Source organism: Acipenser ruthenus, chromosome 12, assembly GCF_902713425.1.
Source record: "Acipenser ruthenus chromosome 12, fAciRut3.2 maternal haplotype, whole genome shotgun sequence".
In the NCBI taxonomy this organism is placed as follows: domain Eukaryota; kingdom Metazoa; phylum Chordata; class Actinopteri; order Acipenseriformes; family Acipenseridae; genus Acipenser; species Acipenser ruthenus.
In genome coordinates this window covers 36,052,515-36,079,610 of record NC_081200.1, presented here as the reverse complement: position 1 = coordinate 36,079,610, position 27,096 = coordinate 36,052,515, and the positions used below count along the sequence as shown (strand labels likewise).

At 38.9% G+C, this 27,096-nt stretch overlaps 1 long non-coding RNA gene across 1 annotated transcript in view; it reads left to right on the top strand.

Moving 5' to 3' along the window:
• LOC131740110 (uncharacterized) overlaps positions 1-25,711 on the top strand; it is a 39,175-nt gene extending 13,464 nt beyond the window's left edge. Inside the window, exons 2-4 of the long non-coding RNA XR_009330760.1 lie at positions 20,534-20,600; positions 23,279-23,368; positions 25,271-25,711. This is a non-coding gene — a long non-coding RNA (uncharacterized LOC131740110). The remainder of the gene's footprint in view (positions 1-20,533; positions 20,601-23,278; positions 23,369-25,270) is intronic.
• The last annotated feature ends 1,385 nt before the right edge of the window (positions 25,712-27,096 follow it).

Here is a 27,096-nt window from a genome sequence, read left to right as displayed (position 1 = left end):
GCTGGTTCATGACGTTTCAGCTTGGGAAAGAGTTTATACAATGGTTAAATCATCTCAATATTTTAAACGGGAAACTCATTGTTCACCTGAATTGACTTTAACTTATTTTTGTTTCCTTATCTTTCTCCCCTTCCCTTTCGCGGGATCATTTTTAAAAAACTTTGGTCCTAAGTTATTAAAAGGGCATTTCTTAAAAGTCTATTTTATTAATTAAATACAGTCTGGTAGTTTAATTACAAAATGTTTATAACCTGTGGTTTATTTCTTTCACTACATTTGTTCATAAATACCATTCTTTCTTTAATTAATCAAAACATCTTTTAATGAGCTTTGTAAGTAGGCGACATCATCTGAATAGCTTTTCAATTCTATGTACATTTGCTTCAAATATTGATAACTAAAATAACAAGCTCCTCTGTATATTATAGGAATAAGCTATTTGTATTTGAATTCACAGGGTTTTGTTGCCGTTACACCTCCTACACCTCTATCCCTCTCAGCCGTCCTCTCTGAGGACAGATTAACCCCAATTCCCTGGATCACAATAAATTAATTTTTATTTAAAGGGAGGCCTCATTTTCACACCTCTTGGGAGATTTAAACCCTCTACAGTTTCTCTCTCCTTCCTCCAAAGGGTTTAATTCAAAAGAACAGAAAAAAGCTATTTGGCATCTGGGGGGAAAGTCTGAGGCTTTGTGAGGCTTGTCAAGTGTCTAGCCAACAGTTAAACAAGTTGGGGAAAATATTGTATAAAACCAAGACCTTCTGTCGCACACACTGGCGCTTGGAGCAAAGTCTTTGAAAACAGACAGTGTGTGTGGAAGGGGGGGTCTTGGTTCAATTAGCTCTGTGTTTAACACACTAAGGAATGGATCGCAGGGAAGGAAAAGTCATACATGTGGTGGTGACTTTATTAGGAAGGATGCTGATTATCATTCCTCTTTCAAACGCTGGGAAATCTCAGATTTGACCCATTTTATGTGCTAAGAGTTTACCACTCTCACACCGATGGTAGTTCACTTCACCTGGTTGTCTTGTGATGGTGGGATTGCTTCATTTCCTCCTTGTATGCAGGGAGATTGATAAAGCACACCTCAGGTACCGTAAGAATTAATAGGTTGACTGGAGAGTGTCCCCAGTGAACTAGATCGAGATCTTCAAAGCTACAGCGCGGCAACGCCGAAGAAGTCAGTTAGCAGAATAATAGATTTTGTTTGTTTGTTGTAACAGTCTGAATATGATCTTAGAATAAAAACACGTTTAAAATCCTCTCTGGAAACATGTCCCCGTGAGGACTGACATATCCGAGAGCAGATTTCTAACAAGAGAAGCTTTTCCTGGTGATTCTAACCCTGTGCTTGCCTTTGCCCTGTCATCTACTCATCTACCTCCCTGGAACAGTTCCAGGCCATGCTGTAGGTACACAGAAGAAGGCATGGGCCAAAACGTGTGTCTACTTGACTGTTTGTCATAGTTTAACCTCCCCGCAGGCTCCCCTGCAGCCGGTTTGCATGAGTTGCAGTTCAGACTGTCGACTGTTGACTGTTGTTAATTCAGAGCCAGCCTGGCTGAGTATCAGAAGAATGTGCTTAAATTTTGTGCTTAAGGAGAGAAAATTGGATTTTCCTGGCATAAACGGTACATTGGATTGCTGGATTCTACAAAATCGCAACATTTACCGTAACTAAGTCTTAAATCCTTGGTAATTTTGATTTATTTTTTTGTTTCATATGCACATCTGCAGCGCTTTCACCATATGTTTAAGAACCAAATGTGAGATGACATACTGAAACAGTGAAGTGATGAAGGGGGAAAAAGAAAGAGACACAGAAGTTGATTAATTGTGAACTTTTCCATTTTGGAATGTCATTTATGACAGTATATGCATTGCTTTTTTTTTTTTTTTTTGATAAATACTACAGTCTAAGCCGTGTTAATAACCTACCTCATAAAAAGTCCATCTGTCCATAGTGGCCACTAAAACCCCTACCTGCAATATATGTCATATTTAAATCAAACCACTAGTGTATAAAAAAACACTTTTTTAGGTCATTGCAGATTGATTGCATTGACATTACAATGAAACAAAGTCATTTCTACACACAGTGTAACATAAAATATAAATGTATCAGCTCTGTAGGGCCTGGTCTTCTTTACAAAACCTATAGGAGCAATTTCCTGATGGATACATACCAGATATATTTCTTCCACACCTTTAGAAAGACACCCCACCCCCCCCCCCCCCCTCCAGTAGAGAGGAAAAACATTCATTGTCGGATCAGAGGAGTCAGCAAACTGTCAAAGTCAACAAGCCAGCACGGGAGAGTGGGAGCACAAGGGAGACACAGATCAAGACGTAGAGTTAGCGTCCATAACTGTGTGAGTTTACCACAGGACAGGAACGCTTACATTCAAAACAGTCTTTTAAAAGTGTCAAATCTGTAGTAACATGTTGACAAATCTCTTGGTGTCGGTTAATTCAGACCACACCCTTAACTTCAATCACTACTCTAACTTTGGTATTTTTTTCTTGTCAGTTTTTACTTTTAGTAAACGGACACCCCCAGACAGTTTCTTGGCAAACATTAGCATTGCTTTCATTGTTGTGTGTGTCTGGGACCATTTCTCACCTGTCCTGACACAGAGAGAGTTCCAATCCAGCTTAAGTTACAAGCAGAACGCGTTTGGTGCTTTCAGTTGGGTGCACCTGGTGGACAGCGGGCCACATCACAAAACCAACACACAGTTCTGAATGGGACGGACATGAAGACTGAACGGTTCCCTCACCCATGGAGAGGGTAAACTGAAGACATACTCACTGCTCGCCATGTGCTACCCCTGCTCAGTGGACAAACAGAGACTTCAGTTTTCAGTTCTGTCAATCCAGAATCTTTCATGGGCACCAGAATTAAATATAACCTCCCCATAAACACAGGGTAAAAGATAGACTGCTTCAAACACCCTTTTCTCATCAATTGTCTATTACCATCTTATTGCTTTTTATATCATAAACAAGCTTTTTTAAGTTGAATATCATACTATAAATTTAGATCTAAATTCATTAATCAATCTTAATTAGCTAATGTGTAAATTGAATGATTCAATTTGGTGACACGGAGATTGATGTCTCACCCTCCTCCTGAACTTTAATTATAAATTAAAGTTTAATAATATATTTAATTAGTAATACTAACAAAAATATAACATTTAATATGCATTTGGTTTTTCCAAATTTTGGACCATACTAGTACTATTCCTTCAACACAAAATGTATTATTATTATTATTATTATTATTATTATTATTATTATTATTATTATTAGTAGTAGTAGTAGTAGTAGTAGTAGTAGTAGTAGTAGTAGTAGTAGTATTAGTATTGGAAACATTTAATCCATAATACATTTTTTTTTATTATTATTATCACCAGTGTTGTTTTAATTTTTTCTGTTTTAAATTCCTCATATACATCCTCCCCCTCTTAAGCCTGTGTTCTCCATGTTGACTCCATTATCGAGAGTGCATCAGAATGTGACACCCTGCTCATAAATATCTGCTATGAACTTCCCCTTGCCTCCCTGTACACTCACACACAGAGGGCAGGCTGAGAGGAAGGGCAATCCGGGTGGCTAGGTTTACTGGGCCCCACTGCTTCTCGCTCAGTTACCAGCATAATATGATTGAAAACGTGTTTAACCAGAAAACTATGATGGCTGGCATTTGCTGATGTATCCAGTGTGTGTGTGGTGAAGAAAACTGTAGCAGTGTGGCCTAGTTGTAAGAGCAAATGAACTGGGAGGAAGTGGAGTTTAGTGGTTAAACAGGAAGCCTGTGAGTTAGCTTAGTGATTAACTGAGGATTATTGAACTGGCTGAAGAGGAATAGCTGGTGTCTGCACAGTCCAGGTCATTTTAAATTCAGCTGTGAATAGCACATTCCCAATACTATCATCTAGGTTAGCTTAATGCTGCAATCAAGTACCATCAGGAGGCTAATTGTATTCCTTTTTTTTTCTTGTGCTGTGTTTCTGAAATGGTGGTGTTAGTGAAGTCTCTTGTTAATGTATACTTTTCCATAGAATTAGACTTGCAAGGTGTATTCTTACAGTGCCTAAATAGACTCATCTAGTTAATATACAGTAAAGCTTTTTTTTAAAAAAAATGAATCTACTTTGTAAAATATAATTTACACTTTTAACTTAAAGTTGTTTTTTTTTTAATCTGTTGTATCTGTTGTTATTTTAAAGTAGACCTGTTTTCAAGGAGAAATGTTGTGCTTCTATAGTGATGCATGGAGACCATGTAAACAATAGACCATAAAAGCCAAACGGGCTGCCCAGATTTTTTTGCAAAATACTTTTTTTAACAATTTTTTTTTTGGTCACATACATTTTAAAATCTCTCTGGCTTTGAATTGTTTTTAGTGTGAGTTTACAGGTAGCAAAACGCCTTCCTTGTTTGTACTGTGAATTGCCGTTTGACAGGGTGTTGAGAGAACATGTCACTGGGACAGATAGGCAGTGTTTAGAAAATAATGCATTTAGCTTATACGGCTGAGGAATCTTCAGTTCTGTAATGCGCTTCACCGCTGTCCCCCTCCCTCCCCCTCCCCCCGATCCTGCCCTGGGATTTTCACAAGAGTGTGTTAATGTTAATATTTACCCTGGCTTCTAGTTGAAGTGATAGGGTCGCGTTCTTTCTTTACATCTATTAGCTGTTCTGTGTGTCTTTTACTGCATTTGCATGCAGGCTGGAAAACTGACATTTGAGGGAGACTTGCGAGGTGTGATTTTCTTTTCTTTTTCTCGTTTCGCTCTGTTTTGTTTTTGTTTCCACTTTTACAGGACGGATAAAAGGTCAGCACACAGCCCTGCTGCTGCCGCAATTGTTCAGCAGTGCCTGTGTACAGACCGGTGCCCTCTGTCTAGCCACAGAGGTACAGCCCATTACAAAAGTGCTCTCCCATATTTCTTTAAGGCTAAACTACTGGGGGACCATTACATGAAAATGTTACTTTTAATTATTTATTCTTATAAGTCATCGATATAAGATTACTGGTAAGCCCAAGCTTGTAACAGGAGTTTGATCATCAAGAAGTCTTGGGCCTGCCAGTACATAGTAATAACATTACATTTTCATGGCATGACCCCGTGGCCACTCAATGTACATCAGTCTGTTTCAGTAATGTTATAAACAGTCTCAGCCAAACAAGATCCGAGTTAGGCTGTTGTTTATCAGATGTCTGATAATTCAAAATTACATTTTACACTTTAAATGTTAAAACTTTGCCTGCTTTTGCCATTACCTGATAGATGTGGCTAAAAGTGCAGCTAATTTTCAGCAGGTTGTGAATGCTGCATATGGTTTTCTTACCTATAAATGTCCTCAAATTGATCTGGACTAGCCTGTAACTCCTTAATACTAAGGTGCCTGAGTGAAAGACCTCTGTCAGCGTGGGAGAGAGGGAGGGTGAGAATGCTGTAGAACTGAAGCAGGGTATGTTGTAAGGGTTCTGGCTTGGCTAATGAGAGCTGACAGGGGCCAGGGTGCATTCACAAAACGGTCCCCTGCGTAATAATGAGGCTTAACCCAGAGAGAGGAACCCTTCCAAGAGGGACACACATCGGCAAGTCAGCTGAGAACAACAAAAACAACTTAAGGTTATATAGCACCTTGCAGGGGCGTCTCCAGGCAGTCATGCTTTTTATAAAGGCATTTTGAGCGTCATTCAGATGACAGCTGTACTTCGAAATGCAAGTAACAAAGAGTTCTCGTTCTCATTTCACATGTTGCTGTAGTTAGAGTGCAGTCGACTCCAATATGAATAGACAGCGGCATCCCCTCTTTGGCAGTCAGAACAGGACTTGTTTGAAGGGTTCTACTCGTGCTACTGCTCTTCACTGTTCTTGCAGTTTGATTATTTGCACTTTCACTGCTGTTTAAGTGCGACTGGTTTCCATTTGTGGGAGCTGGCCCTGACAGACAGAAGAGACCTCTTAAAATAGACTTTCCAAAACACCTCTTCTTGATAAAATCTGCTCTTGCTAAGCCCTAATCCCTATAGTTCAGCCCACTGCCAGACCCGTCCTTAGAATCAAGCACATATTTATAAATATCAGCTTCACTGGCAGTGAATGGGAAATCTGTCAGCTCTTGAAGAAGGCTGGGGCTGAAATGTAATGGAATTAAATTACAGTGAGCTGTCTTTGGGCTATCTATCTATCTATCTATCTATCTATCTATCTATCTATCTATCTATCTATCTATCTATCTATCTAGTACATTTGGTGAGTTTTCAGTTGAATTTCCCTGTTTGTTAATATCAGATTTGAATGTTGTTATGGGGTAGTTACATTTTTTGTCAATGACAAAGTTAATTAAGTGACAGGGGGCACCCAGCAGGTGGGAGAAATGATTTACTGCAGGGAGCAGATCCATAATTCCAGCCCTGACTGGTGGATATTCAGCCTCTTGCTCAGAAATTCAGATTTCGCTGGGCTGCAATGTGGGAGCTAAGATATTCAAAGCGGGCTCCTCCCCACCCTATTCACAGGTTCTGGGAATCCTTCAGATGCCCAGATGTTAAAGAGAGATTATGTTTCCTCTTCAGAGTTAAGCTCTTCAAAGAAGTATCTTATACCTTTTCCCTTCCTGGTCAGTGTGGGACAGAGGCTGGACCTCTCCCCCTCCTGGACAGTGACAGACACACAGACTGGTAGAGACTTGATAGCCAAAGGCTCCAGCAAGACAGGGTTCCACAAAGAGACCTCTGAAGTTGATCAGCAACCTATGGCCTTTAGCCTCATGGGCCATCTATAATGCATTGGATTTTCTGGATAATGGTTCCCTCAGCTCATGTCCAAACGTCCACCATACAGGATTGACGGTTTAAGCAGGGCACAGCGTAAAAGCACAGTGTGTAGAGCAAACAGGGCATTTGAACCTTTGACATCGTGCATTCGTCATTCATTTTAAACGGCCTTGATTTGCCATGGGTCTTTTCTTCAATCAGGTGGGTCAGGAGATACTGTTAACAAAAGCACAGGTAATGTTAACACAGACATTTCTTTTGTAACAGCTTCATCAATTGTATACTTATATATAAAGAGCCATCGTTAGTTATCAACATCTTGTGATCACATCAAATAATAACAGTATGTTCACAGATTCTGTAGACACAGAACTACAGTGTCTGCAGGTTTCCATGGAGAAGAAAAAAATTATTTCAGCCTGGTTTTTAACAAGATTACTTTGGTTTGTTTATAGTGAGAAATGTATGTACATTGCCAAATGTATGCTTTTACAGAATAGTAAACACATAAATGTGAAGTGCTTGTGAGTAATCAAGTATATGTGACTGAAGCAATTTGAAGTGCTAAGTTAAAAAAAAAAAAAAACAGTTACAGCTTCCTGTTTCCTCACAGCGCTTAGCAGCTGATTGCTGGCTATAACCAGCTGGTTGTATAACCCCGATTAACACTAATCAGACTAGTTTACCTAGGTGATAGGTACTGTGTAATATGTACAGTATAATGTGTGTACTGACTAGCTGGGTTGGTTGTTCCTTAGTGCAGTTTTAGGGGGGACTGTGATTGGAACGACTGCATTCATAATGGTCAGTGGAAATACATCTCACATCTCCCAGCCCTCAGCTCCAGCCATCTTCTGGCCAGGTCAACCAATGACCAAATACTGTAATGAATATAGTTTTCATTACAAACTGACAGACAGAAATAATTTGTCAAGGCTTGTTAGTTATTGCCGTATTTCCATGGGTTTTAGAATAAGTAACAAAATGCCATTTAGAGGTGACGGACCAACTGTACAAAACTAAGAGTGCAAATTGTGCCAATTTACTGGAGTTGTTATTTTTGATACTGTTTGTTATCCAGTTGTTTTATTACAATCTTTTATGGACCACTAAAATATACTATAAATAATATATGTACATTATGAAATAATGTTTATTTTGACAATATATTGAAAAAGAATTACAAAATGTGTTGAAATGTATTGAAATACAGTATATTGATAAACATGCAACAATATGATATATTTTTCCTTGAAGGATATATATTTTTCCTTGAAGGATAATACTTTGATTGAATTACAAGTAGATGTAACATTATTATTATTTTTTTTTATCAATAATGGATAATAGGCTTTCGGTCAACGTTATAAACTTTAAATTTGTTTTTACTGAAAATCAAACCTTTTTACATGCTGTACTGTAAACAAAAATCCTTTGTATTAACTCTATGAACAATGAAAATAAGACTGTCCACTCCACCAGTTTGTAGTTTATTTGAAATCTGGCATCGCAGTCTGTGGACAGACAGGCAGATAGAGCTGACTCCTGCATTTAATAAAGAAAAACAGATTTAGACGCATTTCATTTGTAGACAAAATGGCAAAAGCCCTTACACTGTCTTTTACTTGATTAACAGTAATGATGACTTTGTTCAACTAAAAATCAAATCACTTATTCAGCTTTGTGCTTCAACTGGAAAAACCTTATCTAGTTGATTCAAAGGCTAGGTCTCTCCAGACGAGGGATAACTGACACCGTTAGGGGAATATCAGGGGCTGCCAATTGCAATAATGACTTCTAATTCCAAATTAATTCAGTATAAATGAACTGTCAAGAGAAGATTGATTTGTTGGAGCCACTGTCTTGATGAGGGTTGTCTTGGGAGAGTGCGTGCAGGCAGAGAGGCCTGGTCGGACCAGCACAGCCTGAGGCTTGATTTAAAAAGCAGGTCCCGGTTCTGAGCATCAGCTGTCAATCCGGCTGTTGTGCAGTGGTGCTCCCACAAGGGGGTGCAGTAACAGGAAGTGGAAATCTTTTAAAATTTGTAATTATAAACTAAGTTGAATTTAAAGTTTGCTATCATCTATAGTGTTGCAAAGTCTCTGTCCAGCTACTTTCTGAAAAACAAAGAAAACAAAATGTGCAGCAGAATAAGCACACCTTTTTTTAAAGATGGTCCTGGGAGATAGCACTATGAAAGTTAATTAATTAGATATAATTTAATTGTAAGTGTAAATTGAAACAAGGCAGACATATCACTGAATGCACAGTATTGTATTAAGGATTTGCATGGGTTAAAACGTTTATTTTTTCCCTAATTTTGAAATTCTTCTTTATGCCAAGTTATGCCATTAAACACCCTTTATAACACATTTATACATGTGTTACTTTTAGAATTTTCTAAAACCATTTTTCCCAGCTACAAAAGCTTAAATTGCAGCAGGAGTAACATGCAGAGCAGTAGAACTGTGCATACATGAGCAGCGAGGGCTGTAACACTTTATTTAATACAAGACTGTGGTATTCATCTTTCAAAATGATCTTTATGGCAATTGTCGACTAGGGTTGGCCACTTGATGTGTTTCCCTAGGTGATGATTAAGACTGTGGCGTGGCACTGTGATTTGTTTGAGTTTTTTTAATACCCTGACATTAAGACGTGTGGTCAAGTTAATGAAACTCTGTAGGAATGATCTGATCAAACTTTCCCCCCTTCATGAAAACGGCAGGTGATAGAAAACTGTTTAAATGCACTAGGTTTAGTTGCATTGCACACAGCTTAACACACATGGGGCTCAAGGTCTGGTTATGTTATCTCTTTTTAAATGTGTTTAAATGTATTATACTTTACATAATACAGCCCAAATATTTCATATTTCATATTTCTGTTATTTAATTTAAATGGCACATTATTATTATTATTATTATTATTATTATTATTATTATTATTTAGAGTAATACTTTAATAATTTGACAAAAAATCTTTCAATCTTTCTCTTTAGAAATATGTTCATTTTGACTCCCATATTCTCTCCCCCACCCCCCCCACCCCTCTCTCCAGCCTGTTTTTTCCATACACACTGTTGTTTCAGTTTAAGCTCTGGATCAATAGTGGTGCTGAGTGACTGAATACCTAATATACCTCTAGATTAGTTTATCAATAACATTTAAATACTTCTCACAGTTGTGCCAGATTGTGAATTATTTATTTCTTACTGGTCAATTGCACATTATCTAGTTAACATTAGCTTGTAAATGATATCAGTATACCTCAGACTGCTTTAACGAGCTGCAGAGTTTTTCTCCTGTTAAACATATTTCATTTTGTCAGTGCCAAGATGGAATTTCCTTGCTTGTGAAACTGAATGAAAATAATTCCTTTCTGTAGGCTGACAGAGTCTCAACACAATTGTATTTCTAGTTTGCATTGTGGAGGGGGTACAGTCCTTGTTTCCAATGCACACCCCAACATATTACTCGGTCGGACTCATTGCACCTTTACCTCTGAAGTGTCTATTCCTAATGCCTCCAGTGTGTCCCTGCCTCAGAAATCATGTGTTCCCTTTAAACCACTGTTCCTAACAAATTCTGTCATTAATCTATACAAAACTTGATGCAGGCAGGAGGCTTGCAGATTGATGATATTTTATCTTAGCAGCCTTTTCTGGACAGACAGCTTTGTCAAAAGCGATTGGAGGTTAAGGGGTTAAAGCTGCAAGGCAGAAATGGGGGGGGGGGGGGGGGGGGCTGCATTTGGGTGGAGAAACTTGAGGGGAAAAACGAAAACCCCAAACTGCTGCAATAAATTGTATTCTGAAAAGAAATGGTTTAATAGGGCATAAGAGGCCATACTGGAAGCAGAATGGAAGGATTTGAAGAAGCATTCTTTTATTTTTAGTTTTGCATTTACACACAGATATAAACACCCACATGCTTGAACACAGATACTTTACACACATACAAACACAACACTCATACAGTGGTACAAATTGTTTGGTTTCACTGTCAAGTCACTCTTTGCTTGCTATACAAACAAACTGGAGTGTGAAGACCTTGTATTACATCCTAACAGTTCCCAAGTGAAAAAGCAAAGTATTGTGTTATACTGGCTATAATAGTTCCTCGAAGTACAAAATACTGTACATACATGCTTTCATATTATCAGTCACAGAAGGCTCTTTGAGCTAAATATATATGTGTGTATATATATATATATATATATATATATATATATATATATATATATATATGAATGTGCCATGAATATGTGCTCACTTAATTCAAAATCAATAAAAATGTATAAGGACGTTGATTATATTAAATAATATGTTTTATTAATGACACTATTAAGAGTTATGAGTTTTTTTTTCTTTTTATTTTAAATGGGTAACTATTTAAAATACAGTCTAGGCTGTTTGACACTGATGCAGAAAGTTGTTTGGGTGCAAAAATAGATCCTTTCAAGTCCAAAATAAGGGTGAAAAATCGGAACAGAATTTCAGTATATGAGCAGGAAGCTGTTTACTAATAATTACACACACATCCACACACAATACAATTAACAAAAATAAAATCATATGCACACAAAAAGCACACACGCACACACACACACAGTAACAATCACTTGAGCATGTTTGTGTATAGCAGAAATGTAATGCTGAGCAATGTATAGCAGCAGTGTGTTTGTTATTAGGTGAACCGCATTTATTTTGTTTTATTTGTATATTTTATATAAGAGAATCAGTCATTTTTATTTTTGTAATATGAACCTTATGGGTTTCGATAGGGGGACTCACTCTAAAAGTCGAGTTGTTTAGTTTACTGCATTACATTGACAGGATGTTACTTCCTTTTTCCTGTCTTGTTGTTCGGAGAGATCTAAGATGGCGATGTGAGAGAAAGTTGAACTGTTTCAGACGCTAATTGTACAAGAATAAAAAGCCTATTTCTGGTTAAATAAAACCCATTTCACTGATTCAAGTCTGCATCAGAGTCCTTAATAAATACCCACGCTTACATTTTTTAAGGATTGCCCCTCGTGAAAAAAAACCTTGGCCCCCTCGTTCCGATCCCACCATACTCTGAGCTTTCCCTCTCTGACAGACACCTAAGTAAGTAGGGCATTTCAGCAAGGAAAATAAAACCCATCGCGCACTGTTGCTTTAAGAAGGGCCTCTTAAAGACCAGTCTAATCTTCTTCTATCCACTTGGTCCTTGGATTTATAAATTCTCAGCAATCTGGATTCCCAAATCCTTGGCAGTTCTGCGAGTGTGTGTGTGTGAGGGGGGCGCGCGAAGGGCTTGTTTGTGCTATCCTTTAGAAAAACAGCTTATGGGTTCAGCCGAAGAAACGCAGGGAGCTAATGTGAAGATTTAGGACTTTCTCCGAGGCTTGGCCCTGCATAAGCTCTGTTTGCTTGAGCCGTTTGTGGGGTCCGGTGTGGACTAAGCGGGGATTAATATCCCCCTAACCAGCCATCCTAGACACCCCCTAGTAAATATCCCCAGCGCCTCTTGCCTTAATCGCCTCGCTCGCTTATCCACACCGATTCTTTGGTTTTTTTTGTGATCATTTGATCTTGGCTAAATAAGCACTTTCTATGTTTTGTAAAAATAATCAATACAAATGTTCTTCTTCTCAATATAAAACGACTTCTCTGAGCTGGACTCTGAGCTGAATAGAAACCAAGCTAACATTCTTAGTCCAAGTTTTTCATTCACGCCCCCCCCCCCCCCCCCTTGCATTCCTACTGCAATGGCATATAGGGGGGGGGAAGTTCTGATGGAGTGTTAATGCTGCCCATGTGATTTTGCGGCTCTGCAATCGTGTTCACTGTTTTTCATTGTTAAGAGGTACAGAATTGTTTAGATACAGGACAATGCCATTGATACTACTAAACTACACAGCACAGTACCCGGTTAGTGAAAAAGGAGCCAATTTTTTTCTGTATGCTTTGAGTTCAGTGCTTTAGCATTTTTGTTAAAAAAAAAAAAAAAAAAAAATAATAATTAATGATCAGTTCAGTTGCTAGTGTATAATTAGCAATAGCCTATAGGCTAAACTGGAGTAAAAGTATTCTGCATTTGCAAGGAAGTCTATAAAAACTGTAAACCCATCTATCATCACAGTAATTTAATAAGTTTGTAAACATTTCCAAAAAACAAGTGGTGGAAACTTTGTTGTGTCCCAAATTTTTTGTAAATCATACATAGTTTGCCCTATTCTCTAACTAACAAGCCTCTTTTTAAAATAAGGTTAAATATGAATAATGTAAGTATAAATAATTATAATGTATAAGTTACCTAACAACCCCTCCCAAACAGTCTTCCCTATCACTTCCACAGGACGACCATTCTCAGTGAATGTGACCTGGTACTGTCCTGCAGCTGCAGGTTGACTATTTGAAATACTATCGGAAATTGCATTGACACTGCAGCCAAGTAAACTGCGTTCACAGTGCAATTGACCCACGCAGTACCATCTGTAGTCCTCTTTCCAGATTACCTCCATTCAGTTGTTTTAATATTGCATTTCTTTTTTCTTTCTTTTTCTTTGAATTCAGCTTGCAGAATGTATATAGAGCAGAGAGAGCGAGAGAAAGAGGATGGGTTTATCCTACTAAAGAGGCTGTCTAAACCCATTACCTAAGTGTCCTTTATCTTCCCATATGCTTTGTTGCCTAATCAGCTTTGTATCGGCCTAAATTCAGGATTGAGGTAACAAACAAATGGATCAGCCCAGCACTAGAGGATGCAGCTTTTTTCTCTCCACTGAAAACAAAAGACCGAGTGTTCCAAGAGGCCAGTTAAGGAACTGCCAGAACAACGTGAGAGAGTCAGTGAGACCCTGATCGTCTCTGACCCTGTAGAGCCAGTCTCCTCTATTGAAACTGAAGTGGGAGGGGAGTAGTATTAAGTTTTAAGCTGTCATGATCTGATCTAGGGTTTAAATTCCATGTCCGTGAAAAGTGAGGGGATGTGACATGTTGCAAATCTGTGGGAATTTCAATGGAAAAAGCTGTTATTACAATATTTTACACAGTCCATTTAGAAATTCATCAATTATTGATCAGCTATTCCGATTGTTATTCCTTTTGAAATCTTGGCTTTGCTGTGCTGTCGTTATTTCAGGGTTATTGTGCAGTAAGCTAACATACATGCACACAGCAGGATGATAACTCATTTGAGAGCAACAAACTAATGAGAACAAAGGTCACAACTAGGCATCAAGTTGAATGACTTTTGCATCTTGTAAACCCATTGAGCTTCTTTGGGTTAGTAATAACAGGTATTATTAACGTACAGTAGTTGTCAGTCCAGAACTGCAAACACTAACAACAGCGTGCCATCAATCTGCAGAAACTGCTGCTGTATCTATGGAAGCACGTTTTATACAGATTGAATGTTTAATTGGTTATGTTATAGGCACGTGTGCTGAGTGCTGGAAACAGATGATTCCTAATGCAGGGGAACACCCTGGAGGTATCAGGTTAACAATATTAATCCCTTAGTCTGTCCAAATAGCTGACCCAAGGAAGAACCCCTGTTTATCCAGAGGGATGGGCTTACTTCAATGTTAGAGGTTCAAGTGTACCTGGAACTGGACTGATAGGGCAGGGATGACTTCTGTGTGAGGGAAAGGTGAGTACTGACAACAGGGTCACATCCTGACGCTGTTTATTTGCAAGGCACTTTCCTCGCTTGCCTTCATTTTTTTTAATCTTATCTCAAAACATTTCAAATAAACTGCCGTGAGCTCTTAACCCCAATTCTCCAGCATTCTCACCCTGCAAGCTAATAAACACTTAACACTGCAGTCCTGTGCTTTAATAATGAGCAGACAAACACTTCATTCTCAGCTTTCCAGTCTAATGAGCACAAAGAAATAAACTATTCTCAGCTCTCTATCACTGCAAATGAGCTTACAGAATCCACCTTTCCAGCTCTCTTTAGCCAGATCAATTGCATCCTAACGAGCGCTGACAGCACTGAACCAGTTTGAAAGGAAACAAACAAACAGAAGCTGAGAGACGTGTGAGGACAGAGGCTGGGTAATCTATATGAGACAAATTAGAATGTGAAACAAAATTAGAAAGAAAAGATTTATTCTTTTCTGGCTAATTATATCAGCTAATTAAGAGTCTTTAAGAGCCTCTAATTAGAGGTGTTTGTTCACACTCAATGCATACCCGTTAATGGCTGTGGGACATCGTGGTCCTTTTTTAAAATAATGCAGGTGGGGGTGGAGGGGGGGGGGGGGTCATGCTAATCAGGTTATTGAACATCATCAATTGTTAATGGCAGCTAATGGGTTTGTATGGCCAAGGATATGCTACCTCGGGCAGGCTAAGTGTCACATCGAACTCTCATTAATGGGGAAGGAGACGCCGCTCATTTTGGCCACTAATTAGCTTTCAGTGGATTATCCAATACACATCTTCAGTAAGTTTACTTGGTCAAATCCCGTTCGTATTTTCAAAAGGGGTGAGCTTCCCACAGACACTGGTCTAAATTCAAAGATGCTGAAAATGACAGAACACCCTGAAACATAATTATTAACAGTATTAGAATTAAACACACATACATACACGAACGTTGGTGCACCTATCAAGAAGTTGTGTCTAATAGTCAATGTGAGAACCTCAATTTGTTTATCTAATTGATGTATTGGTTTTTCATTAGAAATTGTAAAAACAAAAGTCGATCATTCTCCAAGCAAAAAATAATAATAATTATACTGCAGGTGTAGTCAGTCTTTCCTATCAAAGTGAGATATTGAAGGATATTTAGAAAGTTTCTATAAATGTCATAGTATGGTATAGCAGTGATATCTGGTCACTCACTCCTTTGGTTTAAGGATCCGTTTATAAAGCCTCTAAGATCATTTCCAATGAATAACATAGTATTCTAATAACATTTTAATGACTTGGTACGAGTGTAAGGCTTCATGTCATGTTATAAACGCTGTGTGTAAGAGATCTTGTACAGTCATTTGTTACATGTTTTTACAACTGTCTTTATCACCTGTATTTATAGATGTGTTATTCATTGTTTATAACAGATCCTCTAACTAAAGTGTTTGACTAGGTGTATATCACATAATCTATTAAACAAAGCATTAATAACACATTTATAAATGACAGATCCTGGGGGAGCAGAGGGGATGACGATGGATTTGTGGGGTATAGAAATCCTGGCAAAGGCACTAGTTGCACGTATTTACAGTTTCGGGGTACCCCACGTCTCAGTGTTGTACTTGTTGGAGGGTTGAAGTATCTGTACCTCACACGTTCTAGAGTTAGAAGTGTGAAAAACAAACAAAAAGCTGCCATTTATAACTTCCTACTACTGACAGTAGTGCTTATTGGGCACTGTGTCAAGGGCGTTTCAGGAGGGTGGGAAGCTTAGGACACTATCCCCACACAAACACCAACTTATACTCCCCCCAAACTGGTATTGAAGAGAACCAGTGAACCCTAAAAAATAAAAAGCCCTCCAGATCCCACTACCAATCCACTGCGAAAAGCCAGCGCACCCTCCTCCCTCCCACCTCTCTCCCTCCCTCCCTACGGCGACAGAAGTTTTACAAAAGAACAGAGTGGTTTGGGAAATAGGGTCATTTATAACAAGCGCACATCCTGCACTGTCCCCGGTCGAGCGAATGCGAAGACAAAACGAGTCTTCTCCATGCTAATGTCACACAATTACCTCTTAACTGTTAAAACAAATAGCATGGATGGGGAAAGTGACATCAAATCAAAACTGTCACAGGTGATCGAGTCGAGTCATCGAGTCAACCCGCACCCTGTCTGGAGATGATTACGAGGGAGGGGGGAGTGAGGAGAGGGAGGAGGGGGGAGAGGGGGGTGTGAGGAGAGGGAGGAGAGGGGGAGAGGGGAGGAGATGGGGTTGATACAAGGTGATAGCAGAATGCTAATGTTATATCGGAAACTCCTTTTATTTTTTGCTCCGATCATTTTAGAGTTGGGGACAGTGAGAGATGAATAATATGTGCCACCTTTAAAAGCTCCTCTCTCTCTTTCTCTGTCACTGTCTCCCTCCCTCTCTCTCTCAGGGGCTTGGGCTGGCAAGCATGGAAAATGGAGTGGTTGGGATTAATGATATCGAAAATGATAGAAAGAAGATTGAAAATTCCTTCCCCTCTGAACCATGCAGATTGTATACCTACTAAGGCACTGCTTTTTAATGGATTTTTTTTTTTTAAAAGGGGACACACTTTAAACTGTATTTCACTGCATTACTGCCAATGTCAATTTATCTTTTACACCTCTCATAAGTAAAATGGATAACAGACAGAAACTTTTTAGGTTATGTTATGTCTTATGTTCTGTTTTATTTTTCGAAATCGGTTATACTCTTTTTTTTTTGTAATAGAATATTATAGATACAAATAATACAAATACAAATATGTTGTTAGCATATGGGATTGTGGGGTCCACAGACCTCTCTAGTAACATTTTGAACCCCACAGTAAATTTGATCAACTGTAATCCCATTAAAAAAATGTGCATCCAAAATGTATTTTTCCATTACTCGCTGTGGGTCTTGTGTACTGCAGTTATTGTACATAATAATTTACTGGCGGTGGTGTTTATTTGTAATTTTCCTTTCATAGATGAACTGTTACACTATTTAGCGTGTCTGCCATTGACACTGCAATGATAATCTTCTCACTAAACAATACAGATATTGATAAAGTTTTTTGTTTAAACATTTGCCTAATTTTATAACTAAACTGATTTTTTTGTTTCACAGAATATGTTATAATTACCTGTGGATTAGATTATAATTATCAAGCCTCTATCTTTGGAGTAGCTTTTAAAAAGTACAAAGATAAAAAACAAACAAAAACTGCACAGCCCCATTTTTTTCTTTTCTTAATTCTTTCAAACTTATTTCAAGAGCTTTTTTGTGTGTGATAAAGATAGCTGATGATTTAGGGAATTGCTAACATTAAATAACTACACACAGTTACTTTAGATTGTGTTATCTATACTTTTTAAAAGATGCAATATGGATAACAGAGACATAATTAAAGCTTAAACCGAAATCCTAAGAATCCCACACAATTTAACTATAATGGTATTTCAGTCACATGTAATACAAGTTTATTACAATACCATTTTAGTTTTTTTAACACAATGGAGCTTGTTATTACTAATAACTGTCCCATATTGTTTATAACACATTTATAGATGACGTGCTGACTATAACAGATCCTTATACTAAAGTAATACATTATTTTTATTGTATATATCTGCAAGAGTGTCCATCTGATATAGGCAGTAGATACATACAAGCATAACGTGCTGATCACATAAGCATGAGGTAAACTGAGCAAGGATAACATTGGTACCACTAGTAAAAGTATAATGATTCCTTACATTTGTGAGATACAAGTGCTCGTTTAGTGAACAATTAGGATGGTTAAGTTCAAATAATACAAACCTTGCAGTCTAAAGTTCAGCATTCCCCTGTTTACTAACATATCCCTGCAACAAAAATGCAACATTTGTTTGTTTTTTGCTTGTATTACAGACATGCATGCTAACTGTACCTGTTACTGCAAATAATGAAAAATAAAATCTAACCAAATCATTGAATTCCTGAAGAACAATTCACCTGCTGCACGCAATGAACCGCTCAGTATATTGGAAATGTTATTCTAAAGGTTGGTTTTAAAATGGTTCAATCCTGGCAAGGTATTTAGAAATGTTAAGGAAGCATGCTGCATTAAAAGTGGACTTATTAAAAAAGGGAAGAGATGTTGAGCAAACTGAGGAGTCTAATTCTCACTGTGAGCTAATTCTGCCTGGGGGTAATCTGGATACATCCCATTTACTTGCAACACCCCCAATGGTGCTTCTGTATGTAAAGGCACCCTACCTTGTCCTTATTGTATGTGAAAAATTGAAGATTTATAATTTAACAGTGCAGTGCCTTCAAATGCTACATAAAAGGCTCCCATGGTAAATTTCCTCTTCAGTTTTGCAGGTTACCATGCTTTTTCCAAGCTAGTCCCATGCATTTGTCAGTTTTGTCTTGCTTTACCATGGTATGTGGCTGTAGACTTTTATAAGGGACACACACTGGGGGTGCAGCTGGTTGATGGACTCTGTCCAGATGACCCCAGGGCAGAATTTGAACATCGTGGGTCTGGCTCTAGAGGTGAGTGAGGTGGCTTTGCTGTGCCTACAGACCCTCCATCACTCAGAGGGCACAGAGAGAAGCTGGCAGAACTGCCTTTGCTATAAACAGAGCCCCAGGATGAGGCATTTGGGCTTTTTCTTTATCCAATCAGCAGCTGCTTCAGTGCTGAGAGAGGGTGGAAATATCAGAGGTTGTTGCCATGCTAATGCTATGCTAATGAAATGCAAATTAACAGTACTGCAAGCCAAATGGGTAAAGTTTCCTTATGGAGCAAATTGCGAGACACTCCACTAAGTGGGACAGTTGGATGAGCAGTGAGTAAATGGAAGGCCAGCTGTGAGTACCAGTTAGCAGGGAGCAAACATCACAGTCAGGAACACACTAACCCCCTACCCGTAGGCTAATGTCTTCTGATTAATTTTGAAAATGTAATTTAATGGCTAGATTTTTTTAAAATTTCATTTCAAGTCATTGTTCTCCCACCTTCTGTTCTCCTTCTTAGCAAGTCTGACCACCAACCTGGAGAGCTGGACCTACAGCAGCTACTGGCACCCCCACAGCTCTAAGGGAAAACTTAAGTCAAGCAGACAAACATTGGGGTTCACTGTTTCACCCATTCATACTGCTTTTTACCAGTTAACTAATAATTCTCCAATAAATGTTATCAAGATATATTACAATTACAGAAGAAGGCACATTAAGTTTACAGAGAGAGAGGTGAGAGAGTGTGTGGGTGGGTGGGTGGGTGGGTGGGGGGGGGGGTCTGAAGTTAAAGTTTGTACAGTTGCTTTTCCAAACTGAATACAAGGGCTGACAAATTTAAAACAATGGATAGTATTTCTGAAAGCCATTGGAAACAGAGTTAGGGTTGACTGCTCCTCTTTATTCAAATAAATTGTGCCGGAGCGAGAGAGACAGAGCCTACATTACCCATGTCTATTCAGCTTATTTATTTTCTCCTTCGTATCTTTTCTTTCGTTCGGGAAACGGGACACTCTTTGGTTTGTCGCCGTGTTAATGTTGTCACTTTGTCTTGTTCTCTGCGAAATCTGACAGACCTATTCCTCTGTCATAATTTCAATTTTAAAGACCTTTTAGTGGGGACTGAATGAAAGGGAAGGGGGGAGCGGTAGAGAAAGATGAGGGAAAAAGATACAAACATACTGGAGTAACTTGCAAGCAGACACAAAGGTGAGAAAGCCTGTGATGAGACAAAAGAAGGAAAAAAAAAGAATCAATTCATTTTTTAAACGAAATATTAATGATGTTTCATTCCGGTTTCATTTGCAAGGCAGTTGGGAGAAATTGCATTCTATTTGTAAGCCAGGGAAAGCGAGGGCCTTGGTAATATGTAATAAGTGTATGAGAGGAAGCGGAGGGACCGTGTATGTGTGGGGTGTGGGGTGTGGGGTGTGGGGTGTGGGGTGTGGGGTGTGGGGTGGGGGGGGGGGGGAGGGGGGCATTTTAAAAAAATAAATTGGAAATTGAAATTTATGACATTGAAAATGACTGTGATAGAGACACCAGGACGTTTGTCTTTTTTCTTCTTTTTCTTAGATGTCACCGCAGCCAACCTTGCAATGAGGGCAAAGCAAAGAAAAACAGGCTGGTGTTTGCGTGATAGGTGAGCATGGAGAGAGTATCAAGGAGAGAGAGAGACAGGAGAGGTAGAGAGAGAAGGACATTAGCACAAGATGATGTTGTCAGTGGCTGATGTAAATTGGCGTACTACATAGTCAACAGACACAGTTGGCTGCTTGCAAGTGGCTGTACTCATGGGCCTGGCACTGATAAATGGAATATTTTTGTAGGACTTAATCAGAGGAAATGGGGTTTCATCAGCGGGTGACATGTCTCCCTGCTCCAGCGCTCACAAAGAGAAAAATGATTGCCTGCTTTAGAATTTTTTTTTCTTTATCATGCCAAGCATAGCCTCCAAGCCTCTGGAAGGTTATAAAGGGGATGTAGCAGCTTCAGCTTTTAGGTTTAGAGAGACGGGCCAGAGAGAGAGAGAGAGAGAGAGACGCATTCAGACAAAACTGCACACCTTCACACAGATGAGCACACACTTTTCTTTGCAAACCCTGACTCTCTGCGCACCTGTACAAAGTGAGAACCCGACACTCACACACTGTCCCAAGTAATCAGTATCAGGAGAACCTCACAATCTCAGAGTGAGTACAATCCGTGGAGCTGCTTTCTCAATGATTAAATACAAAACCCATTCATCAGGTGCCGTTTGATCTTTCCAGAAAAGCCTTCCATTATTAATTACACAACATAACTCTTTAAAAAGGTTCTCATTATTTCCAATCATAGTGAGGTCTGGGAAAAGTAGAAGAAACGCTCACATACACACCCACAGATTCACACACACACATTCCAACAAGTAAGTGCAGTTGTCTATTTTCCCATGTTGGCGCACATGTGCAGACACACATGTGCAGTCTCTGTACAGTGGAGGACCAGCCAAAGAGATGGACAGTAACACTTCCCTTATCCTGAAAAACAAACCTGGATTTGTCGACATTTTATGTAATGTAATGCTGTCTTATGAAAGGCCACAGTACACTTTATAATGTAAGATAAACTAAGAAAAAAAAGAATTTAAAGTTTATAGATATATCAGTGTGACTCTTATTTTTTTTTAAGTGTATACTAATAACCTTCATTACCAAGGAACTTGCAAAGCCTGGACGAGTGATAATTTATTCCCTTTACAAATTAAAAGTGTTCAGTGGCAGCTGTTAAATTATATGCAGCATTAAGTCAGTTAAGAAGACTGGTTGTTCAGGATTAATGAAAGCATACTTGATGCATTTTATATACACTGAAGTGTTGTTCGACGCTCACAAAATAACCCTGCCACAGGTACACTAATATCACAAAATGGATTCAAGGAAATTACTGACACCTGTCCATAATCTTTGAAATTTTAAATAACAATTTTCTTCAACTAAGATTTGATTTCTTAAAACAGAAACACTCTACATTAGATTTCTCTAATTACTGTGTATTTATTATTATTATTATTATTATTATTATTATTATTATTATTATTATTATTATTTAGATTAGCCTAACATTTAAAGTTTTCAAAAATTATTAGCAGACACCTTTATCCAAAGCGACTTACAGAGACTAGGGTGTGTGAACTATGCATCAGCTGCTACTGTACTTACATATATTGTGCAAAATGATTTACACTAAGTACACAGTAACTATGCATAATAACATTGTAATTAAGTGTAAGTACACATGTATTTACTAAGTAACTACTATGTAAATACACAGTAATTAGAGACACAATGTAGAGTTACCCTTAAAACAATAAGCATTGATAAGAATAACATTCAACAAGTCAATGCCAGGAACCAAGCAACAATCTCATTCGTCTGCATTAGGGTGTCACATCAGGTGAGCATGATGGGAAATGGAAATAAAGTCTTACATAGACGTGTACATCCTCCTCTAGTATTTCAAGTTTGTGTGTATAGTCCAGTATATTGTGTTTCTCTATTATCAGCAGTCTCATCTATCTCTGCTATCCCAGCTGCTGTTAAACACGTTTCTATGTAAAGGTTCCTATACATCACAGAAGAATAGAATCAATAGAATAAGGACAGAACATCACATTTCAAAATATCAGAGATAGATGGCCAATTAGAATAGCATAATTTGCTGGGCTATTCGAGGCACTGTTTTGTATGAAAACTCCTGGAAAGAAACATATTGCATGCAATTATTTTTGGAAATGTTTTTTTTGCCCCGTAGAATTATGGAACTATGGACATTCTATGTTAACTTCAGTTGGATTTAGGTGTTTCTTGTGGCCTGTGGTGGCACCTCAAAATGTTAATCTCAAAGTACCACAGGTGAAACTTTAAAAAAAAAAAAAGTAGACAAACATTTTTATGAATGCATTCATCTGGCAAATTCCTGTAGTGCTTGTTGGCTTCCCTGCCAGATTAAAAAAAATATCCACAATGTATCTCCACCATCATATGAGATTGCTTCACTTATACAGTATGTGTCTTGCTTTCTCATTATAATCTGGAGTACTGCTAGTGTTCCCTGGGACTGGAGATAGTATTGCCCATTGAAGTGGAAGAAGACACAGATGAAAGCAATAGCCGGAACATTTGGCTCCTTGATTTAGTTTCCGTTATTACTATTTTTACTCAAAATAAAATCGTTTTTCTTGTAATAGTGGTGCTACGTCTCTTAAAAGTATATAATACTAAATCAATATAGAGTGTGTGTGTGTCTGTTTCACAGCTTAACTCTCTCTCTGCTTATCAGGCGTTTTGAGGAGGAGGAGGAGGAGATGAAATCTGCCCCCTGGTCCGTGGCGTGCTGGGCTCAGGCAGCCCAGACTCAGCTCAGCCGCAGGTGACCACCGAGTGCTGAATAAACAGTAATAAATCTTCCTGCCTGCACAGGCAATCAGTCATTTATCAGCACACAGAGTATAGACTGTAAGAGAGAGGGGCCCTCACAGAGAGCGAGAGAGAGAGTGAGAGAGGGGGGGGGCAGAGAGTGAGAGAGAGAGGGGGGGGCAGAGAGTGAGAGTGAGTGAGAGGGGCAGAGAGTGAGTGACAGTGAGGGGAGTGACAGTTAGAGAGAGAGAGAGAGAGAGAGAGAGAGAGAGAGAGAGAGAGAGAGAGAGAGAGAGAGAGTGAGAGGGAGTGAGAGAGAATGAGAACCCACCTTAAAGCATGTTTCTTAGTGGTCCATCAAGCTCATATAAACTTATTCACATGGAGAATACAGGCTAAAAATTCACACAATATAATGTAAGCTTTTTTTTTTAAAGGAAAGGTGTAGGTAAAATAGTAATTAAAAGACATTGCTTGTTGAAGACGTGTTAAAACATTCATTTAAACTGTTGCTGTTTAGATCGAGTGTTTAAAGTTCTGCTACAGCACAGCATGCTGGGATACTTATGTACTGCAGGAAAGCATTTCCAGGTCAGGATGATGAGCCAGTGAACTGACAGTGATGTGTTCTCAGTCAGAGTAAATAGACCACTCTGGTAATCTTGTTGCCTGTACACTAAGCCACACTTTGCCCCCAATAGGTGTTCAGACTTCATTTACAAAGCTGAATCCCCACCGCTGGGGAGAAAACGGTCTTAAGACAGGCAGCAATCGAAGCTCCCGCTCCATTTCTCTTTCACTGGGGGAGTCCTAATCCAAACCCAAGCAGTGAGGCTGTAGACAGGACTGATCCAAGGCAGGGAAGAGAGAGTCAGTCTGTACTGAATATAGGAGGGCAGCATTCTATATACATTGGAAGGCCTTTCTCATATAGGTTGTTCTGTTGCCCTTTGATACAACATATTCTTTTTTTTTAAGATTGATTAACTTCTGGTAGTTATTATAATGCATCATCCAAAACTACACCAGCTGAATAGCAATTTTCTTTCCAGCTTTGAAACATTTATTCTGAACTCTGCTGGAGAAAACGCTTGGTAAATCTGGTCCAGTGTTTATCATTCTATTTACAAACACCACACAATGGCATTACTGGAATTGTGCTAGCGTGTCTGTTTGTGGTGAACTGTTTATACAGGGAACCGGAAAGACATCACATGCACTGTGGAGTGGATATATTCCCTGAAGGTTTGAAGACATTGCACCTGACAACCCCTTTAAGATGGCATCCATAGCTATGCAAACATCCCATTAGAAGAACAGGCAGAAATGACTGTTAAGGTGTTTCAATCCGTAATACTCAGATTTTCTGTGCATTCCCACCAATCATCCAGAGAGCAATACTTTGCTATCTAAATGAACTGTATCTTAAATAAGTGATACCCAATGCTTTGTTAGCATTGGCAATGCTATTGAGCTAGTTTAATGATCTAATCACAGGGGAACCAAAACTGTTGCACTTTAACTCTTTATCAATCCTGCTAACGATTTCCCTCAGAGGTGAGTTATTTACCCCATAATAACAATGCAATAAAAATACAGAGAATTCAGGTCCACGAAAATCTGTTTTTAGAGGGTGGCAATATTTAGACCCGCCACTGTTCAGATGATTAAAATACCCCCCCCCCCCCCCCCCCCCCCATAACTGGTCCCTGCATCATTCTGGTAGACTGGCAGCTACATGTAATGGTTTGAGTGAATGCTATTATCCTACCAGTAGCCCGTTCTGTGGCAACAACATCATTTGGAATCATCTTTGTGTTTTTCTTGATGAATGTTACAATCTCTTGCTGAGTCGTTGTAATTTGTTTTTTTAACATATCATAGATTTGACCTGTTTTTTTTTTTTTTAATTCAGCTTATGGAACCCCAAACTGGGGGACTGAAAGCCAGACAACAGATAAAGGGAAAGCGAATTCAGAAAATGCAGCACCAGGCACCAGGATATATCAGGAACTCCCTGCAGTGTCTCTCATGTAATGAAGAATATAGAAATCTAAAATGACAATGAGATGTAATGCAGATGCAATTGACCCACTTCCCCTGTGTAATTCATTTGAAGTAATCACCTAGTCAGGACACATTTAACACTTGTTACTGTATTTCTAACCTGCTGTTTATGTCTGCTTAGTTTCTTAAAAGCTGACCGTATATCGAGAGGGCTGTTTATCCAGTGGTAATAAAACCTGGTCAGGAAATTCTTTACCACAAGTTATTGGCAGTGTCAGATTTGGGGGTACCTGGAGAAACCTTGGGCTCGTTGCACAATAGGTAGCAGTCTGCTGAATCCAATTCACTTCCATAAACAAATTATAATAAAAAAGAAAGAAAGAAAAGAGCCCATTTATCCTTTAATCACCTGCTGTTTTTGTGAAACACTTTAAAATATGATAGATTGTGAAACACTTTAAAATATGATTTATTATTATTATTATTATTATTATTATTATTATTATTATTATTATTTATTTCTTAGCAGACGCCCTTATCCAGGGCGACTTACAATTGTGTAAGCTTGTTAGCTAGCAGTTCTTTTATCCATCTTTACATTTTTCACATTTACATTTTTACTGCATATATACATACAGCAGATTTAGGTCATGGTGAATTTTTCCTATGAATCCATGTTTTCCTGCATTGGAGGATGCTACAGTCACAAGTAAGCCAATTTTTTTTTTTTTTTATAAAAAAATTTTAGTCGTTGTCAATTAGTTTTTTTTTTAATTATTATTATTTTCTCCCCAATTTGAAATGCCCAATTATTTTTTAGGCTCAGCTCACCGCTACCACCCCTGCGCTGACTCGGGAGGGGCGAAGATGAACACACGCTGTCCTCCGAAGTGTGTGCCGTCAGCCGCCCGCTTCTTTACACACTGCGAACTCACCGTGCAGCCGCCTCAGAGCTACAGCGTTGGAGGACAACGCAGCTCTGGGCAGCTTACAGGCAAGCCCGCAGGCGCCCGGCCAAACTACAGGGGTCGCTGCTGTGCCGAGGACACCCTGGGCGACCTAACCCTCCCTCCCCCGGGGCGACGCTCGGCCAATTGAGCGCCGCCCCCTGGGAGCTCCCGTCCACGGTCGGCTGTGGAATAGCCTGGACTCGAACCGGCGACGTCCAGGCTATAGAGCGCATCCTGCACTCTAGCGAGTGCTTTTACTGGATGCGCCACTCAGGAGCCACCACAAGTAAGCCAATTTTTGACTACATTTACTAACACCTAACCAATTTTCTAAACTAAATCATTTATATATAGCCTTCAGTGTACTTATAAATTGATTTTATGAGATGTACTCAAATAATTGCAATCAAAGAACTAAGTACTAGAGAATATGTTAAAACTAGCTCTTTCAATACAGAAAACTCAGTACAAGACATCTTAGAACCCAACCCAAATTGAGAGAACCCAGTACTAAGGATCTTGAGGCACATTTAGTCCAGATAAATCAGTTCTAGGGATGTATGGGCCACCAAATTCAATACAGTGTATAAGAAAACTCAGTAATGGGGATCTAAGAGGTCAACACATTCAATTCAGAGAGCTTGTTAATGGAGATACTAGAAGCTTCTAATTAAATTCAGGGAATTCAGTATCTGGGATCTTAGAATCATTTCATTCAGTTCAGAGCAGTCAGCACTGAAGGTCCTGGAGATTTAACTCGGCACATGCTTCTGAAAGGGTTAAC